Raw genomic sequence first — 12,413 nt, 5'->3', positions numbered from 1 at the left:
TATTTCCCGTTGCTTCTCCCATTGGCATTTACAGACTTGAGGTTGCTTGGACTCTCAGTCAATACTCCCTTTCTGCGGGTTCGTGAGAATTAGGGGCGAAAGTGGTGTCCGCGGATATCAGCGGCTAGTGGGCAAGCTCTAGCTCCCAGGAACTTTGAGTCGCTTGTCTAGGAGTCCTGTATTGAATTGCAACACTAAGTACAATATTCTGGTTCTTGATGTGTTCTGAAAGAGCTCTTTCACTCATGAGGAGAGACCTGGACGAGACTGTGAAGACCAACTGCTTCTCAGCGCTCCACGCATCCATTTTGAGTTCACCGCAGGATTTTACCTGCAAAAATTTTGCGTAGATTATGTCACGCTTATTGCCTCCTACTTTTGTCAGTGAACATTATGTCACAAACATTTTCCCAGAACTATTACAATCTTCCAGCATGTCGTTTCTAGTGGCTTGGTAATGATCTATTAGGCAGATGGGGCAATAATAATAATAAACAACTCCCATTTTAATATCTATTTTTCACTATCACAGTTAGAAATAAAAATAAAGATTCCTGTGTAGTATACGTTTTCCTTTGGTTAAGCTTATTTCCTGGCTGGGTGCAGTGGCTCACACCTGTAATCCCAGAACTTTGAGAGGCGGAGATGGAAGAATGGCTTGAGACCAGGGGTTTGAACCAGGAGTTTAAGACCAGGCTGGTCAACATAGTGAGGCGCCGCATTTCTATTTATAAAATATAAAACAAACAAACGAACAAACAAACAAATAAAAGGATTATTTCTCTGGGAGAGCGGTTCTGAAACTTCAGTGGGCATCGGAACCACCAGGATGACTTGTTTTTTGTTTTTTTTTTTCTTGAGACGGAGGCTTGCTCTGTCTCCCAGGCTAGAGTGCAGTGGCACGATCTTGGCTCACTGCAACCTCCGCCTCCCAGGTTCAAGAGATTCTCCTAACTCAGCCTCCCTAGTAGCTGGGACTACAGGCTCGTGCCGCCATGCCCAGCTAATTTTTTGTATTTTTAGTAGAGACGGAGTTTCATCACGTTAGCCAGGATGGTCTCGATCTCCTGACCTCGTGATCCACCCGCCTCAGCCTTCCAAAGTGCTGGGATTACAGGCGTGAGCCTCCGCGACCGGCAAGATGGCTTGTTAAAACAGACTGCTAGACACCCTCCTCCTCCCCGACGCCCCGCCCGCCCCCCACCCCGCCACACACACACACAAACACGAACCACACCACTCCAGTTTCTGATTCTGAGATCTGAGTTCAAGCCCAAGAATCTGCATTTCTCCTAAGTTCCCAGGTGGTGCACAAGCTGCTGGGCGAGGACAGCACTTTGCGAAGACTGCCCAGTGACAAAGAACTTGAAAATAAATTTACTGTGTCAAAGGTTACAAACCGTTTCCAAGCCTAAACTGAAGATATAGCAAGTGCCGCAGTAATAAGACCAAATAATCTTTGCAAGAGTACAACGAACGGAACACACTTCTTACTATTTTAGAGGGAAAAACAAATACGGGCGCGCTTTCACTGTCAGAGACATTGCCGGCCTCGGTCATGGAGGTCACTTTCCCTTTGTATCTGGGGGGCCGACTCACTTCCATTCCCAGAATTCGGAGACTTTCCCCCGACATTTGTCTAAAAAGGAATCTGATTCAAGTCTACCCCTTATTTTTCCACTCTGACAATACTGTAGTATCTGAAGCAAGAATCAACCTTACTAATTTAGCTAGGTTTATCCTGACATTTACTTGTTTCCATCTTTTTGCGTTTTTCTGTACTGGACTCTCCCTAGGATATTTGGAAACCTGTGTTCTGAGTTCTTCCTTTTCCCCGGGCTCGGATGGCTGAAGGCTTTGGCTCTTGGGAATGGTCTCGCGTCCTTCACCAGAACTGACGGGAATTATATTTACCTGAAGAGTCAGAGACCTCTCCAGAGTCATGTTTTCCAGTTAGGACAGAAACAAGCCCCCTCCTCAGCTCGCACGCCCGCTCCAGTCCGGTTTTAGCCGTTCCTTCGGAAGAGTAAGTCAGTTGAATGTCATCGAAGAAGCTCTTGATTTAGATTTTAACTGTAGGTAAACGCAGATGACCCCACCCTCTCGTGCCTTCCCTTAATTCCCATTGCTTCTCCCATTGGTATTCAGAGGCTTGAGATTGCTTGGACTCTCAATTCAATACTCCCTTTCTGTGGGTTTGTGAGAATTAGGTGTGAACGTGGTGTCCGCGGATTTCAGCGGCTAGTGGGCAAGCTCCAGCGCCCAGGAACTTTGAGTCGCTTGTCTAGGAGTCCTGTGTTGAATTGCAACACTATGCACTATGCTCTGGTTATTGATGTGCTCTGAATGAGCTCTTTCGTTCGTGATCAGAGGCCTTGACGAGACTGAAGACCAACTACTTCCGAGCGCTCCACTCATCCACTATAAGTTTACCCCAGCCGTCAGCTGTGCCGTAGGTAGGTAGTCGTGGCCGAGTGGTTAAGGCGATGGACTTGAAATCCATTGGGGTTTCCCCGCGCAGGTTCGAATCCTGCCGACTACGGTTTTATCAGGTACAGTTCCCTTAGGTTTCCTCAACTAATCTAATCAAAACTTACCCAAATTCCTGTACTCCATTTGCTGCTCTCCTACACAATCCTCCCACTGAATATTCAGATAATATCCTCTTTACTCAGTGAATGGAGACTACCTTATGTTGCTGTTACTTCAAAACTGGTATAAATCCCTCTGATCACAGCCAGCAAGATTTCAGCCTCTCCTGCACTAAATAGCGCCTTGGTATCCTCATAACTACTGTCAATTCAAAAGAAGTCAGGATTCACAAAAAGCTTTACCACTGACAGGTAATTTTCATTAAATACTTAGTATGTTCCAAGATATGAGTTAAGCACCAACAGAATATTTTTACCTGCATTTCACAGATGAAGAAACTACCCAATGCTGCACAATGAAATGGTATTTTAACTAAGGACTTCCAGATGGGGTCGTGAATTCAAGTTTTGTAAATTCCACTGGGGGCACCCCCCAAATTATCAAGTTGTTAGCAGATTCAGGGGTAGATTTATTAGTACCCAAAAGGGATAAATAGCAGGTCCTATTTTTCAAGTACTTACTACACATCACCATCAAGGTTTTTACATGGCTTATAATTTGTAAATCCTCACAACATAGTCATTGTACAGACTGGAAGATCCACAGGCATATACATATGGTCAAGGTCTCACAGCAAGAGGGCAGTAAGTTGTAACTTGAATTCGTCTCTTGATTTTGGCTCCAAGACCCCGGCACCCAACAGGCGTCTCTGTCTTCTACCTGTACTGGGAATTAACACCACCCACCTCTATCATTCAGAGTTGGTTCACTGTTCTGACTTCATCCTGTCTCTACTGGTAATGAGGCCACAAAGTGGTATGATTTAAGCCGCTGGGTTTAGCCTGGGGTGGGATATTGCTGCCCATGAGGTGTTTGACGCTTGAGTTATCTTTGATGCAGGGCGTACCGCTCATCAGTCTACGGGAGTTTGTCTGTTTTTGAGTAGGGTGTTTCTTAACAGTTTATAAAGAGCTTGCCAACACATTAGACCATTTAAGCTACTGAACACTAGAGCCTGATAGCAAAAAATACTTTTTCAGCCAACAGGATTTGGATGCACAGTACAAGACTGATTTGACAGAAAGATAAAAGACTATCTTGGTCCCAGAGATGGAGAGAAATTGTACCTATGCTGCATATATTAGAAGTAAGTGAGGTAAAAACAACAATGACCAAAAAAAAAAAAAAAAAAAAAAGAAAAGAAAAAGAAAACAAAAACAACTCTACAAAGCAAAGAATTACAAAGTTGCCCAAATTTTGCATTCGTAATAATGAAAATCTCAGCTCTCCTGCATAAAGACCCAAGAGCAGATTCTTTTTATCAGCACTTACTACTTCCTCCATCACGTTCAGGGGACAAAAATGTTTCCGTGGACTTCACAAATTATTGAAAGAAACAATCCCTTCAGGACGGGCGCGATGGCTCACGCCTGTAATCCCAGTACTTTGGGAGATGGAAGCAGAAGGATAGCCTGAGCCTAGGAGTTCGAGACCATCCTGGGCAAAATAGCGAACACCCTGTCTCCCACCAAAAAACAAACAAACAAAAATTTAGCTGGCTGTGATGGTGCGCACCTGTAGTCCCAGCTACCTGGGATCACCTGAGCCTGGGGAGGTCGAGGCTGTAGTAGTGAGCTGTGATCCCGGAAAGTGGATTCTATTCCGCCTCCTCACCCAGCGGCAGATATATTGGGACTTGCATAGCTTCTCGGCCGTTTGATTAAGATCAAGTGTAGTATAGGGAGTTGTAGGGATTCACGGAAGATATCAGGCTGAAAATTGATTTTCGTAATTTACGTAGAGAGTGTTTTCCCTGGGGAAAACAAAAGGTAGGGAAAAAAATACATACGTATATACTTGAGCAGGTTCCACCGAGACTTGAACTCGGATCGCTGGATTCAGAGTCCAGAGTGCTAACCATTACACCATGGAACCCCTCTTGGTACTCCTCACCCAACAATTGCTCCTGCTGAGTTATAGGCATTCTACTAAATGCATTTAATTTATCAAAGCAAAAATCCTTAGTTTATGCCCACTCAGAACACCCTTTCAAAGAAAACCCTGGGGGATCTATTTATTTTTGCCGATTACATTGATCCGTAAAGTCTCCCTTTCCCCTAACCCCCAATTAACTCAGAAACTTGGTGGTCCTGAGCCTTGCATTCTTCATTAAGAAAAATTGAGCGACTTTTATACGTACCTGAACTGGACCGAACTTCTTCTATTCTTTCTGCAATTTAATGCTTAAAAGCTAGATTAAGTGGATGCTTCTAGTCCCCCATAAAAACGGGGAAATTAAGTCTTGGAGAACTCATGTCTTATCTGCAACTCTGCTCAATTTCAGACACGGGATATTTTTCTCCACATAGGTGAGTTATCGGGTTTATTGCCTCTAGGAAAACAATCTTTAATATCTTGATTCCAGGGAATTCACAAAATTATTGAAGGTTCCGTGCGATCGACTGAGAATTATTTAAATTTGGCCTTCTCTCTATCATGTAAACTGGTTGTAACAATTAAGAAAAAAATTACTCAAGTGAAATTAAGCATAAAGCTGCTAAAAAAAATCTCTTTAAATTGAGGCTGCGTGAGTCACTAACCTCAATGTTGTAAATTGGAGGCAAATCTGCACCCACGCATGAAGCTATAATTCTAGTCAAACCAGTTCCCTGTGTCTCCCTGGTCTCGGAGAGGTTATGATGATACAATTTTGGGAGACTATAGACACAGCCATTTCTAGGTCGGGTGGAGTCAGCTAGGTTAAGAACGAGGCTCTTAGCCGGGCGTGTTGGTGGGCGCCTGTAGTCCCAGCTACTCGGAAGGCTGAGGCAGAAGAATGGCGTGAATCCAGGAGGCGGAGCTTGCAGTGAGCTGAGATCGCGCCACTGCACTCCAGCCTGGGCGACAGAGTGAGACTCAATCTCAAAAAAAAAAAAAAAAAAAAAAAAAGAACGAGGCTCATTTTAAAGCAGAGGTTGATTGGAACCTTTACTGCAGCTTCTACTCAGCATCATCCAGAGTTTCTCATAAGATAAATTGTATTTGAATTGTATTTTCATCATTTCTTTTGAGGAAATACAACATCGGGGAATATCTTTATGACTTTGACCCAAGGAAATATTTTCTAGACTTGATGCTAAAAGCATTAGTCGTAAAGGGCAATCCTTCCCATCTAGATCTTCAAGTCCTTCAGTTCTGAGAATTTTTCTTACATTTCTTGATAAAATTATCTTCCATTTTTCCTTTGTCTTGCTGGAACTCCCAGTAATCAAATGATATTGAATCTCTGGAATGGGTTGTTCAATTTTCTTTCCACTACTATTTTCCATCTTTGATGTTTTCCTACTGTTTTTGAAGTAATTCTAAACTATAACTTCCAAGTTTTTCATTAAATGTTTTTCTTTTCCCCTGCTACTTTATTCTTTATTTCTAGGAGATCTTGTTTCATTATCATAAAAAGATAGTATCCCAAGTTCCTATTTCCAGGTGAGATGAAATGTGTTTTACATTTTTTCTCCTATCAAACACAACTACAAGTTATGGGCAGAGTGCATGAGATAACTATTTGAAGACTCTGATACTAAAAGAGTGTAAGGATGGAAAAAGAACACCAGAATTATCCTATGTGTTCTCCCCAAATTGAGTATAGATGTAATGCAATTGCTATCAAAATTCCAGTAGAATTTTTTGGAGATAGAGAAAAGCTGATTCTAAACTTTATATGGATAGACGAAAGAATTAGAATAGCTAAATCAATTTTGAAAAAATGCAGTGAATAATCACATTACCTGGTTTTAAGATTTAATATAAACTTCAGTAATCAAGATAATAAGGTATTGGCAGAAATATAAACATGTAGATCAATTGATCAGAATAGAGATTCCAGAAATAAATTTACACAAATATGGGGAATTGATTTTTGACAACGGTGCAAATAAAATAAATGAATAAATTAAAATTGTTCAACAAATAATATTGGGACAATGGGCTATCCATATGCAAAGGAAAGAAGGAAAGAAGAGAAAAGGAGAGAAAGAAAAGAAGGAAAAAAAAGTAAGGAAGGCGTGGAAGGAAGAAGAGGAAGGAAAAGTGGAAGGAAGAAAGAAAAGAAATCCTAACGTAAATCTCACAATTTATACAAAAATTAACTAAGAAGTTGATCATATATGCAAATGTAAACATAAAACTATAAAACTGTTAAAGAAAACATAACAGAATATCCACATAACCTTGAGTTGGGTGATGAGTTCTTAGATATGGCACTTTCCAAAAAAGAAAAAAAAAATACATTGGACTTAATCAACTTTTAACACATTTGCTCTGCAAAAGAGATTGTTAAGACACTGAAAAAAATAAAGACTGGCAGAAAATATTTGTAAGTCATGTATCTGATAGAGAAATTGTATCTAGAATATATAAAGAAACCTTAAAACTCAACAATAAGAAAACAACCCAATAAAAATTGGGTAAAGGCATAAACACTTTACCAAAGAGAGTATAAGGATGGCAAATAAGCACACAAAAAGATGTTTAACATCATTAGTCATTATGAAATGCAACTTTTTTTCACAATTGCCCCAAAGTGGAAACAAATGTCACACAACACAAATGTCCTTCAATGAGTGGATAAACTGTGGTACATCCGTGCAATGGAATTCTATTCAAGAGCAAAAAGGAATGGAATTTTGATATTTGTAACAACTTGGGAAAATCTTTATTTATTTCTTTTTTTTTGAGTCGGAGTCTTGCTCTGTAGCCCAGGCTGGAGTGCAGTGGCGCGATCTAGACTCACTGCAAGCTCCGCCTCCCGGGTTCGCGCCATTTTCCTGGCTCAGCCTTCCGAGTAGCTGGGACTACAGGCGCCCGCCACCACGCCCGGCTAATTTTTTTGTATTTTTAGTAGAGACAAGCTTTCACCGTGTTAGCCAGGGTGGTCTCGATCTCCTGACCTCGTGATCCGCCCGCCTCGGCCTCCCAAAGTGCTGGGATTACAGGCGTGAGCCACCGCTCCGGGCCAACTTGGGTAAATCTTAAGGCATTATGCTAAGTAAAAGAAGCTGATCTCAAAAAGTTACATACTGTATGATTCCATTTCTACGACATTTTCCAAAAGGCCAAAATATACAAATGGAAAGAGTATTTATGATTGTCAGCTGCTATGTGTGGGATTAGGATGAGACTATAAAGGAACAGTGCTAGGGAGGCTTACAGATTGATAGAACTGATGTGTATCCTGATATGGTAATGGCTATGTATATATACATATAAGTGCTTTTTAAAAGTCAATTTTACTTAATACTTTTTAAAAATACAGATAGCTCCGATTTGTGGCATAGACTATATATACTCCATGGTTTCTGTGAGAAACACTTTCACCAAGCTCTTGAAAGAGCTAACTTTGAGCAGGGTTTGGAGGAGAGAAAACCCAGTGAGACCCTGGAGCAGTGCACGTTGCCAGTGAAGGAGGATTACTGAGGTTACTAGTTTATTTACTTCGGGCAGCTCAGCGACATTTTGACAGCAAATACATACACCGCCAGGGTAGAATTAGAGAGTGGATAACGATGATATAAGTGCTCCTGTCGTTCCGCCTTACATTAACCAGAGGTGCGAAAGATGATACAAGTGCTCCTGTATTTTCCATATTACATTAACCTGACCCCATTTTACGGTAAAATATTAAACGTAGTCAGCAGAATTCGAACCTGCGCGGGGAGACCCCAATGGACTTCTAGTCCATCGCCTTAACCACTCGGCCACGACTACAGACATGACAGCAGGGCCACAGACATGACAGAACTTTGGAAGCACTAAGATGAGTGTATCCACCACACAAGCATCTTTATTTTGAACAAACCGGGTCAATTCAACAACCAGCTCTCCTGGGGGCAAGTTTGGCTCCGTGCTGGTTGCTGGAGTCATCGAAACTGAAAACAAATTTACTCACCACGGAGGTGGAGCCCGGCCTTAATCCTAGTTTTAAACCTGGGATCTTCTGCTAGACAATGAGACCTTCTGCTAGAACTTCCAGGAGACCAGCCTCCTCGCTGAATGACACCGTTGCTTAATGGATTTCAGAGAAGGAAATACTCCCTCAGCTTAGCTGAGGGAGAGAAAAACGATACAGAAAACCTCTGGATCTTCTCACTTGGTGTCCTTAAGCCCCTAAATGTAAACCTAAAATATTTATCTCATTGTGTTTGGGAAATTGTTTTGCAAATGACAATGTGCTTTCACTTTCCAGACGGATTAAGAAGAAATTTGCAAGTAAAGCCAGCCCGTGAGTTCTTTTCCTGGGAAATCCTAGATCCTAATAGATCCTAGTTACTTTCTAAAAAATTGACTATTTGGTTTAATTTTGTGAACAATCCAATGGTTGATCAAACCAAATTTAACCAATAAAGCACATTTCCAGTTCTCCTTTTTACGTTTGTAACTCACCAGTTCCTTTAGCAGAATGTCCAGATGCTCTATAGAAATGAAATGAAATTAAAAAAACAAACAAACAAACAAAAAAAACTATAAATGTGGATGCCAGATCCCAAGATGCATAGATGTACAGTTCCCACTTTATGGTCAGAAAAATGTTAATCGGCAAAATGAATTTGATGCATCTTGAGACAGCTAATTGTTTGGTTTTAATATATGATATTTAACCGGAAGTAACAAAGTGCCTTTTACATAGCATTCTATTTAATTCATATATCACTGAGAAAGTTTTTTTTTCCAGAGAACTAAATCTTTTTCAAAATCAAATAATTTCCTTTTATCTGTACCTAGAGAAGGTTAATTATGTCATGACTGATAAATAGAATAAATGTGGTCATGGAAAGTAAGAATGCATCACACTTACTTTCTATATATAGATCTTTATACCGAACCAGAGCATTACTAATGTGTTTTTCTATTGGCCATCTTTGGAAAACGTCCAGTCATTTGCTTTAAAAGATTGTATAATGTATTTTAAATCTTTATTTTCAGCTGGGCGCGGTGGCTCACACCTGTAATCCCAGCACTTTGGGAGTCCAAGGCGGGTAGATCACCTGAGGTTAGGAGTTCCAGACCAGCCTGACCAATATGATGAAGCCCTGTCTCTACTAAAAATACAAAAATTAGCTGGGCGTGGTGGCATACGCCTGTAATCCCAGCTACTCGGGAGGCTGAGACAGGAGAATTGCTTGAACTCGGGAGGGGGAGGTTGCAGTGAGCCGAGATTGCGCCATTGCACTCCAGCCTGGGCAACTTGAGTAAAATTCCATCTCAAAAATAAATAAATAAATATTTATTTATTTTCTGTCTGTCCCTTTAGGACTACTTTTGGAGCAGGCCTCTGTCATGAGGGTTTCTGAAAAATTATTTGAAAGTTGCAATCTTTTGTTATGAATAAAAAGTTTATAAGAATTTTTAATCAAAATATATATGCAAAATAATGTTTAAAGTTCGATTAAATAATCTCAGATGAGAAGGACAAAGAAGGCTTCATGAATTCTACAAACCTCTAAGTGCTCATTAGAGGTAACATGCTCATTAGAGGAATTATTTCAGTAACAAATTCAAAAAGCATATGATTGTGAAGGTTACTGAACAAGACAGTTGATCAAACCAAGGACTACTTAAGGAAAACTTTCAACGACATCAAAGTCCTTGGATCTACATTTCGAGGATTCATCTTTCTTGTGTCAATATGTAGAATAAATATCGTTCTTTCTTTCTCTCTCTTTTTCTTTTCTTTCTTTTTTGAGACGGAATTTCGCTCTTGTTGCCCAGGCTGGAGTGCAATGGCATGATCTCGCCTCACTGCAACCTCCGTCTCCCGGGTTCAAGCTATTGTCCTGCCTCAGCCTCCCGAAGTAGCTGAGATTACAGCCATGCGCCACCACGCCCCGCTAATTTTGTATTTTTAGTAGAGACAGGGTTTCTCTATGTTGGTCAGGCTGGTCGCGAACTCCCAACTTCCTGTGATCCGCCCACCTGGGCCTCCCAAAGTGTTCGGATTAGAGGCATGAGCCACCGCTCCTGGTCTTAATCTTAATTAATTAGAAAAACTTGCCGGGCGCGGTGGCTCACGCCTGTAATCCCACCATTTTGGGAGGCTGAGGCGGGTGAATCACCTGAGGACGGGAGTTCGAGACCAGCCTGACCAACAAGGAGAAACCCCATCTCTACTAAAAATACAAAAAAATTAGCTGGGCGTGGTAGCGCATGCCTGTAATCCCAGCTACTCGGGAGGCTAAGGGAGGAGAATCGTTTGAACCTGCGAGGCGGAGGTTGCGGTGAGCCGAGATCGCGCCACTGCACTCCAGCATGGGCAACAAGAGCGAAACTCCTAAAAAAAAAAGAAAGAAAGAAAAAGAAAAACTTGCGTAATGATAGCTAACTCACACTTGGGGGTGTGGAGGGGAGGAGAAAGAACAGTCATAATCCCACCTCCCCAAAACCAGCAATAGTAGCACATTGGTCTCTTTTCCTCCTCTCCCCATATTTTGAAGTCATATAGAATACAAAGTGTGCCGACATTCTCCAGCCAAAAATATTCAGAAATACACCTGTAGTTAAACAAATTAGATTCATTATTCCTTACAGCAAGCAAGAACACACAACATAAAGAAGCGTAGGGCATCTCCGTAAGAGTATTATAAAGTATTAATACTTACAGGATCTACACATCTTGTGTTAGGTGATTTTAGGGGAAGTTTTAAAGAAGCAGAGATTGTTCTTGATTAGATGCTGTCTGAAAGCAGGGGGTAATTCTGTAATTAGATAGCTTAACAGATCTTATCTAGAAGGAGGAAAAACAGAGCTAGACTAGCTTCTTGGAAAAACTGTTCTCTGGGACTGTGCGTTTTCTTTTGGCTCCTATGTCCTCCCTCCCTTGGAAAGAGACTTCTTTGGAACACTCATCCCTCCTTCACTAAGGAACAGAGAGTGAACTTCTTCTGAAGGGGAGACAGTCCCAGAATCCTTTTTCAGTTAGGCTCCTCTGGTCAGCTCTTTACAGACTCTGCCGGCTTTCCTGTTCAAATGCACTTTTGTTTTGGGGGTGTTTTTTTTGGTCTGTTTGTTTTTTGAGACGAAGTCTCACTCTGTCGCCCAGTCTGGAGTGTGCAGTGGCGCGATCTCGGCTCACTGCAACTTCCACCTCCCTGGTTCAAGTGATTCTCGTGCCTCAGCCTCCTGAGTAGCTGGAATCACAGATGCGCATCACCACGCCGAGCTAATGTTTTTGTATTTTTAGTAGAGATGGGGTTTCACCATATTGGCCAGGTCACACTCCTGACCTCAAGTGATCCGCCCCCCTTGGCCTCCCAAAGAGCTTTGATTACAGGCGTGAGCCGCCACGCCCGGCCTCAACCGCACTTTTAAATACATAGTAATCCTTTGAGCTAGGGAAGAAGTAGCCCAGGTTAATGCCATCAGAGTCATAGTCCCAAAGATGATGAGAAATAAGAATCAAACCACACCTAATTGGAAAGAAATTGGATTTTTAAAAATCTACAAGCAAAATTGAATCCACTAAAAATTAGATAGCTCAAATTTCTTTTCCTTTTTTTTTTTTTTTTTGAAGCGGAGTCTCGCTCTGTTGCCAGGCTGGAGTGCAGCGGCGATGTCGGCTCACTGAACCTCCGCCTCCTGGGTTCAAGCGATTCTTGTGCCTCAGCCTCCCGAGTAGCGCCCGCCACCATGCCTGGCTAATTTTTGTATTTTCAGTAGAGACGGGGTTTCACCATGTTGGCCAGGACGGTCTCGATCTCCTGACCTCGTGATCCGCCCTCCTCGGCCTCCCAAAGTGTTGGGATTACAGGCGTGAGCCACCACGCCCG

The 12,413-nt window shown here is 41.9% G+C and overlaps 3 non-coding genes and 1 pseudogene across 3 annotated transcripts; 2 read left to right on the top strand and 2 right to left on the bottom strand.

Annotated features, from left to right (window-relative positions):
* The window catches only part of LOC129473563 (uncharacterized), a 687,223-nt pseudogene that overhangs the window by 408,331 nt on the left and 266,479 nt on the right, over nt 1–12,413 (top strand).
* Nucleotides 2,461–2,542, top strand: TRNAS-UGA (transfer RNA serine (anticodon UGA)). Its single transcript has one exon. It is a non-coding gene; the product is annotated as a tRNA-Ser (tRNA).
* Nucleotides 4,456–4,527, bottom strand: TRNAQ-CUG (transfer RNA glutamine (anticodon CUG)). Its single transcript has one exon. It is a non-coding gene; the product is annotated as a tRNA-Gln (tRNA).
* Nucleotides 8,277–8,358, bottom strand: TRNAS-AGA (transfer RNA serine (anticodon AGA)). Its single transcript has one exon. It is a non-coding gene; the product is annotated as a tRNA-Ser (tRNA).

Source organism: Symphalangus syndactylus, chromosome 23 (genome assembly GCF_028878055.3).
Source record: "Symphalangus syndactylus isolate Jambi chromosome 23, NHGRI_mSymSyn1-v2.1_pri, whole genome shotgun sequence".
NCBI lineage: Eukaryota > Metazoa > Chordata > Mammalia > Primates > Hylobatidae > Symphalangus > Symphalangus syndactylus.
This window is presented reverse-complemented; position numbering and strand designations above follow the sequence as displayed.